This window comes from Nannospalax galili, unplaced genomic scaffold (genome assembly GCF_000622305.1).
Source record: "Nannospalax galili isolate Female #2095 unplaced genomic scaffold, S.galili_v1.0 scaffold1609, whole genome shotgun sequence".
NCBI classification, from domain to species: Eukaryota; Metazoa; Chordata; class Mammalia; order Rodentia; family Spalacidae; genus Nannospalax; species Nannospalax galili.
Window position 1 is genome coordinate 407539 of NW_008359102.1, and position 8819 is coordinate 416357.

Consider the following 8819-nt stretch of genomic DNA (forward strand, 5'->3'; position numbering starts at 1 on the left):
AGATTCAAACAATCAACTACAGTTTTATGTTTCTACTTAGATATCTCTCAGGATTATCTTCTCCTCCACACCTCCCCTAAAGAATTCTGCTTCTCAACATATTACTTCATGAGGTCAGACGTCATGTCTATATAGATCCCTGTTGCTTTTCCAGAATCAGTTCAGCTATTGTATCTATAGACATTTGTGGATTAAAAGTAAAACCAATCACAGTGCTTTCTTATGACTGGCATCATTAAATTAAAGATTTTAGATCATAACAAAACTTATTGATTTTACAAATGTATTTCCTAAAAATAATATACTTCTTTAAAAATACCCTGAAATACTAATTTTTCAAATGCCCTATAAATTCTAACCTTTGTATCTTTTTGCTCATGTGCCTTCTTTGATCTGAATTACACTTTTAAAGCTCTGAAGATTTTACTCATATTTATTATTTAAAATGTTTCCCAAATACCATGCTTCTTATAAGGCTTTTATGAGCCCCAACTAGTGGCTGATGGAATTTCCCCTTTATCTGTTTCAAGTTTCTGACTCTCATTTGAAGAGTAATTATATATACTCAGATATGTATATTGTATATAAATGGATGAGAGGTAAAGATTTCTCCTTTATTCATCAGTACTTTAGCATTGCTATTATAAATGGCCAAATGCACTAATTATTAAAAGACAAAATATTTTATAACAATATCGTCCTTTTCATGTCAATTTTCTTAACCTGTATATGTGCAGAAAATTACACCTATGAACCTAGGACCACATTCAGTCCACAATTTTACTAAATTTCCATCTTTTTAAAAAAAATGTATGAAAACATTCATAAATCTCAATGGAAAGATTGAGTATAAGACAGAGAGAAGTAGAATTCACTAAGGATTTTGTCAAGAACTAGAAATTGTACTGTGGGCTCTATATACACTGCCTAAATTTAAGCCTACCACATCTCTATGACATAAATGTTAGAGTTAATTTTTTGAAACATTCCCGTATTTGGTGAAGAAATAGGATTAATGTATGACAGTTCAGTCACATTTACCACACTTAAATGCTAGCATTGTTAGGAGTGCTCCACACCAAAGAACAGTTTTAGCTTGAATAAGAAGAAAAGAAAAGTAGCTCAGGGAACCCACTACAGACTCAAAGAATAGAGCAAGAATTAAATCCTAAAAAAAATATTAACAAGAGTGAAAAATTATTCTACTAACGGGTATTTTATCAAACCTACATAAAAAGTCAGAAGAGATATTAGCAAAGACAGGGAAATTAAAGGACTGTCATTAATTTATAAAGAAGAATGTTAATTAAAACCTGAAAGGAATCTCAGAGAAATTACTTCTGTTATTTATTTCAAGAAATCTTTTGAACTGCTAATGAGAACATTTGGATTATCTCAGAAATAATTACCTTAGTATTTATTGTATCAAATTAAGAATTTCTAAAGTTAAGGAAAGTCAAAGATATTAGTGACAAATGAAACAAAACGAGAATATAATAATATAAAAATTGGTAAATAAAAAAACAGATTAAGCGTAAATATAGGTAAATAAATTAGACCCACGTAAAAGGCAGACTAAAACTCATGTACTTTGAAAACTGTCTAGGATTGAACAATTACAATTGCTATTAAAAAATTGCCCCTGACACAGTCTATGCTAATTTATCATTCAAGTATCAATGATTTTTAAAAAGTGTTAGAAGAAAAGAATAAGACTTGTTTAAAAGCACCTCTCTCTGTAGAACCCAGGAAACTTTGTTGCTGGTTTTTTTTTGTTGTTGTTATTTTTTTTTTTTATTTTTATTTTTTAACCATAAGGTCAAAGAAACTTAGTTTGAGGGAAGGGAGAGGGGGTGGTGACAGAAATGACCATATTTCACTGTGTGCGTGTATGAAATTCTCAAATACTGGAAAAAGAAAAGTACAATGGATGGACATGTTGTCTTATGTAAAGTCTTTGTTTCACAAATTCAGGTTTCTACCAACCAACAATGTAAGCAGCCCTGCAGGTCTCCAGTGTTCAGCAAGTATCTCCTTCCCCTCATTCATGGTACACATGCAACTGTGGATCCCGTGTGGTAATCCACACACTATAAGCTGTTGGACTACAACAGAAAATGAACAGTAAGAAAGTAGCAGATGATACATGTATATAAGGTGTTTTGATCAAATCTATGCCCACTCCCTCCCCATCATCATTTTTTAAATTTACAGAGTTGTAATTGGAGATAGAAAAGAAAAATTGGTGGTCTATGTGTGTTTTGAAGCTCTACTGCCCCTCACAGGCCTGAAAACTAGGGATTGGGGAAGAGAGGAAGATCCCTTTGCCTGTTCAGCACTACAGTCTTATGAGATGCACTGGATGAAACCCAGGGGAAATACTGAAAGCTGCTGGGTTCTTTACTTGGTAACTGATAGTCTAGCTGTGAGAGAGTCTCAGCAGTCTCTTAACACAAGGGGTGGAAAAACAAAACAGAACAAAACAACAAAAACAAAAAAGTAGGAAAAAGTGTTCAGAGAATAATTTCGATACAGCAGAGTTGACACACATTGATCTTAATAGGCCTTGCTTCTTTGGACAGTAAAAGAATGGATTAAAAGTAACTTTACACTGAAGTAAAAATAATAGTCTACAGTTGTGAGATTGGGTAGCCTACTGGAATTTTTTTTAAGTAACTGCTTTGCATTTTTATACTAATGAAGAAATATCAAGTCCACAAAGCAGGATTAGAATATAAGAAAAAACAAACAACCAAATATTGAGGCACAGTTGACACACCTGTATCTTGGGAAAATGAAGTTGGAAGATCTGGCGTTCCAGGACATTCTTGGCTATGTCGTGAGTTCCAGACTTGCCAGGGCTACATATGAATCCTGTCTCATTGGAGTGAAGAAAATGGAGAAAAAAGAAGGAGGGGAAAAAAGTAAAAAAAGAAAAAAAAATCAGTGATGAAATGAGCAGATGGACAGGAGATACACAAGAAAATAAAAAGTACAGACCTGGGCCGGGTGTGGTGGCTCACGCCTTTAATCCCAGCACTCCAGAGGCAGAGGTAGAGGCAGGTGTCACTGTGAGTTCGAGGCCAGCCTGGTCTCCATGGTGAATCCAGGACAGCTAGGGCTACAGGGAGACCCTGTTTCAAAAGAGCAAATAAAAAGTACAGACCTGGAGTTAAAGCCATTACAGGATATAGTAAAAGACTTTTCACATGAAGTAGAATCAGTAATAAGGACACCCAAGCTGAGAGGATAAATATTCTCTAGATAGTAAAAAAAAAAAAAAAAAAAAAAAGTGTAATATGTGATAATGAAGAAAATGAGCAAGAGAAATTATAGACTGTCAGAATTTTTAAGAATAATAGACATTAAAAGCATATAAAAATAAATGAATACATAAGTCACCTATGAAGACAATTTTTCATAGAAGAGAAAGCAGCAGGGCCAATCAATCTTTGTGTTCAGCCTCTGGGTAGACCTTTTTGACTTTTTCACTTTCTCTCAAATATGCAGTCACCTGCATGCTATGAATGCATTCTGCTGTTTGTATGCATTGTAACGGCCTGGATACTTCGCTTTCCCAGACTACTCCCCAAATCCTTCTTGTAAGAATATTTGCAGTAGAGAAAGAAATTGATCATTTGTTTCTCTCCTCTAGACCAAACACCAGAAAGTTATTTATTTTCCTTCCAATAACCAGTTTTCCATGGCGATGATCATCTCTAATCACCGTCTGTGATAAAACATTCCTTTCTAAGAGATAACTATGTAAATTGACTATGAGTATTGTGGTGATTTGAATGAGTATGTCCCCCAAGTATTTGGACCTTCATCTCCACTTGGTGGCGCTGATGTGGGAGGTCTTAGAAGGTGTGGCCATGCTGAAGGAAGCATGCCAGTGGGGATGGGCTTTGAGAGTTCTTAAGCCTTGTGGGATCTCTAGCTACTCTCTGTTTCCTGTGCCTGCTTGAACACGTGAGCCTCTGCTCCAGATACCTCCTGTCACCATGCCTCCCTGCCATGATAGACTCTAATTCCCCTGGAACCATAAGCTCAAATAAACTTTTCCTTTTATAAGTTCCCTTGGCCATAGTGTTCTATCACAGCAACAGAAAATGATGCAATAATAATGCTATATAGTATACTAATAACTAATACAAGTGTACTGTATATCTGAGCTAGAATGCATTGTGACTTATGTGTAGCTTTTATTTATCATATATCAATTGTCTTTAATATTTTCACTCATTTATATTTAGGAGTCTTAGAATATATATTAGTATTTATAGAGGACGGCTCTGGAAAATTCTCTTTGAAGATATTACTTTGTGGTAAGATATATGTAACAGAATTTACCACTTTAGCCATTTGAAAATGTATGGGCTCAGTATCATTAAACACATCAATATTTTTGTGCTGCTACCTCCACTACAATCCATCTTCAGAATGTTTTTTATTTTAGTTTTTTTTGAACATTTTATTTATTTTTTATTTTATTTTATGCATGTATTGCCTGCTTCCCCCTTATTCCATGTCATGCAATAACCATGGAGAACAGAAGAGGCCGTCAGATCCCCTGGAACTGGAGTTACGGACAGTTGTTAGCTGTCATGTGGGTGTTAGGATTTGAACCCGGGTCTTCTGCAAGAACAACCAGTGTTCTTAACCACTGAGCCATCTCTCCAGCCCTTATTTTAGTTTTTATGTGTATGAGTGTTTTGCCTGCATGTGAGTGCACCGTGTGTGCTATATCCATAGGAGCCAGAAGAGGGCATTGGATCCCTTGGAACTGAAGTTACAGATGGTTGCTAGTTGCCATGTGGGTAATGGGCTCTGAACCTGGATCCTCTGCAAGAACAGCCAGTACTCTGAACTGTTAAACATTTCTCCAGCTCCCAGAATATTTTTAATCTTCAGAAACTAAACCTCTATATCTATTAAGGAAATACTGCTCTTACCAGTAGTGCCTGGTAACCACCATTTAATTTTTGTTTCTGAACTTGACTATGTACTTCATGTAAGTGTAATCCTAAATATTTATCCTCTGCAGCTGATTTTTTTTTAGCCACAGACAATATCTTTAAACTTTATTTATGTTGAAGCATGTGAGAACGTTTCATCATGTTTTAGAAATGATCAGTCGTCTTCCAGTGTGTCAATGTTCCTCATTTTGCTTTTCCAGCATTCTATGGACATTTGACCTTCTCTCACTTTTTTTGCTACTGTGACTAATACTCCCGGGAACATTGTGGGTGTTTCGGGTTTCCAAACATCTGTTTTAGTCTTCATTTTTGATTCTTTAGCCATTTACAAAGAAATGGTACTGAAATATCATACAGTGATGTGTGTTTAACTTTTTAGGAACTTCCACATTGATTTACACAGTGATTATATTCATTGATATTGCCACCAACAGAGACCTGGGTTTCCAATCCTTGGAGATTTTTAATTAATTTTTAAGTGAAATAATAATAGGTTGATGCAAACGGGAAGACTATATGATGCTTGATGCAAGATGTAAGCAATTGAATATTTCCTTGCTTGACCAAGAGAGATAGTCAAATTTTAAAAGAACATGCTATTTTCTCTTAAAAACAATCATATGCCCAACTTAATCTTGTGGTGTTTGTGGCTATATACTATAAAAGATGAATGTGTCTCCATGTTTTTCTTTTACATGGAAATGAAATACATGAGCCACAATGGGAAGTGGACTTCATTGATATGGTGTTGATGTGTCAAAATGAGAGCAAGGACAGAATGATTTTGACATGCGTGAGTGCTTTGGAAACAAACCCCACATTAAGATGCATGTGAAAGGCATTTATCATGAACACCTCCAACAGCAGTCATTAGGACACGGAAGAAGAAGGAAAAGAAAAGAATATACGCCAAATAAGGATGCATTCCTATGAGCGTAGTACTACGGGACAGTAACTTCAGAGACTTCTGTTTTGTGGAGTAGACTTTTTGTCGTGGACAGAGATAAAGTCTGATCAATTCTCAGAGCTGTCTCCATTAGGAGAAAGGGGATTGAACTATTTAGCTGCTATTCATAAACTGGGACCAGACATTTCCAGTTCTTTCATGCAGGTGTGAAAAGCAAGTTCTGGCAGCCCTGGACAGCTCTGCAATAAAAAGAGGTGGATATTGACTACCATGATTGAATGCATACTGAGAGTTTGCAGAAAGGTATAGTAGTGGCAGTTTCTACCACAGATGTTAATAAAAGACAGTAGGACTCCTAAGGAAAAGTATAGAACAGCTCGGGGTGATATTGATTCAGGTAGAGTACAGTATTAGTCATTTATTTTGAATAAAATAAAGGAAGAATTTTGTATCAAAACTTTATTTATTAAACAAAAAATGCACCATTGGAATAACATTTCTATAAAAAATGAATATGAGACTGCTCTACAGTGATTACAAAACCCCTTTTCCTCATGTAGTAGTGTACAAGATCATGTGTAGAAACAGTCATTGTTTTAAACTGTAAGCAAGTTTCCTTTCTCATAGAACAAGATTTACACTTAAATATTGCAATCGCTAGTCTAATTTGGTTAACAACGCTAGAGTCTGACAATTCCAAGAAACTCTTTGTAGGCTCAAAATACCCTTTTTAAAAAAGGTGTTTTGTAACAACAAAAAATTTCTTTTTCCACTAAGGCTAGTTAAAGCTGTAGTAGACCCATTCTACCAAATAAACGTATCACTACCACACTAACAATTTGAGTTGCAAAGCCCTTAGAAGAGGAATAGCACTGATCTGCAAAATGCTATCCAAGTTACTTTAGGTTCGGTGTTTATCTTCTTTAAACAGCCCTCGAAAGGGAGAAGGGGGTCATGATGGAACTTTTTGAAGGCTTTGCCTGGCCTGAACATTCTCTCGCACTCAGCAGTGGACAGTACATTTCTAAAGTGGTCCCTGTGAGAAACAGAACACTGCAGCTTTAACAGCCACACCTAGATCCCAACCATATCTCCCTTTGTATCATAAATTATCCAAAAAAGAAGCCACTTCTAAATAATAAATTAAATATTACTTATAAAAAGTACACCCCGTACCCACCCACCCTTCCCCCAAACAAGCTGACAATTCACAAAGTTCAGAATTATCAGGTTTACCCTACAATATTAAAAAAACAGCATTTATCCTCCTCTCCAACATTCCGTTCTTGCATCTGAAAATACACATTGAACACAATGAGATCCCTTGGTCCATGCCTCTGTTTGTGACCGCTTGTAGAGTTCTCCTGTTGCTCTCCTATCAAAAAATATCACGGGATGACAATTCTCAAGGCTGAGAGCAAGAGAACAAACACCCTCCAGAGTGCACTTGGAAGTCAACCAAGTGAAGGTTATCTAATGGTGGCAAAGGGATGGGGGTAGATCAGAAGCTATATTCAGTTGCTGATATGGGCATGGCATTGCCTCTTATATAACCTCATTGACCAAGGAATACAGCATTTCTTTTCCAAGTCAAATCTTTTGGAAGTGGGCATTTGGATAGTATAATATACTGAGGTGTTCAGTTCATATGTTTTTCAATAGACTGGGATATTATATATAACATGTATCTGTAATTTTCCAAAGTATCCAAATTACTTTAAAATACTGGACTGAAGTGGAAAGATTTCCTGTATAATATTAAAATGATTTCTGGAAGTCATTGGATAAATATAAATTAAGAGGAAAATGTTGCTTTGAATATGATTTTGGAAAAATAATTTGAATATGATTTTTGACTGTATGGTTACTTAGGCAGCTCTGCAGTGCCCTGAATTTTTAATGTTCCTATCATGATAAGCAGGCCAGGATACTAAACTTTGAACATGGGGAGAGCTTTGATTGTATGAAGAGAACTGGGTAAGGAGGGGAGATTTTATATATATATATGTATGTGTGTGTGTGTGTGTGTGTGTGTGTGTGTATGTGTCCACTCTATGTCTGTTTTAAAGTTCATATGATTTTTTTTATTCGAATGTGTGTAAGACTTAGGAATTTGCCATTCTTTTCTCTCAGTAACTGGAAACATTCCAAAACTACAAGAACTCCAGATTTGGGATGAGATTTTATATGAAATGGTAGGTAACCTCTTAAGAAATGATTTCTGTTGGAATTTGCACTTGAGCTACCATGTCTGAGACACCCCGGTCCACTGGCAGATGGCCTTAAGATGCTTGTTTGAACAAAGTCTGAAGGCTTCAAAGGGTAGGTAAGTTTCAACAACATTTATAAGCACAAACTCTGAGGGTTTTCCAGACCGGCATGTGCTTGTTTACTGGTAAAGCTGTTGACTGGCAAGCTTTAGTTTTAAAATGTTGTCTGGACTCTGCCTTTGTAACTGCTACCTAGGCAGAGAATGAAGCATACACCTCATTTTCAACAATCCTGATTTTGAAGAAACAGAAACTAGTGTCACATCTAATTCCTGAAAGAAAGCTTTAATAAATCAGCTCCTTATATCACTGGCTTAGCTTTTCTTTCCTGCTTGTTCAACTAAGTATGCATTTTATAATACCCAAATGTAAAGATGTAAGATTTAAATATTCTCAGAGCTTATAGGTCTATTGTATGAAGGCAGCTCTAACCAGTTTCCGATTGAATATAAATCACTAACAAATACTTAACTTTTGACTAGAGCATTATACAAATATTCTTCATATATTATATTTTGAGCTATCTTCATTTTTGTGAGTTTTAATAAATGCAGACATTTATGGAGGAATGAAAATAACTTTCTTATCAAACTGAAATACAAAGAAAAATAGCAAATGTTTTCAAGAGTAGGCTCTTGCTTTGCATTTCAGCAGAGTGTAGGG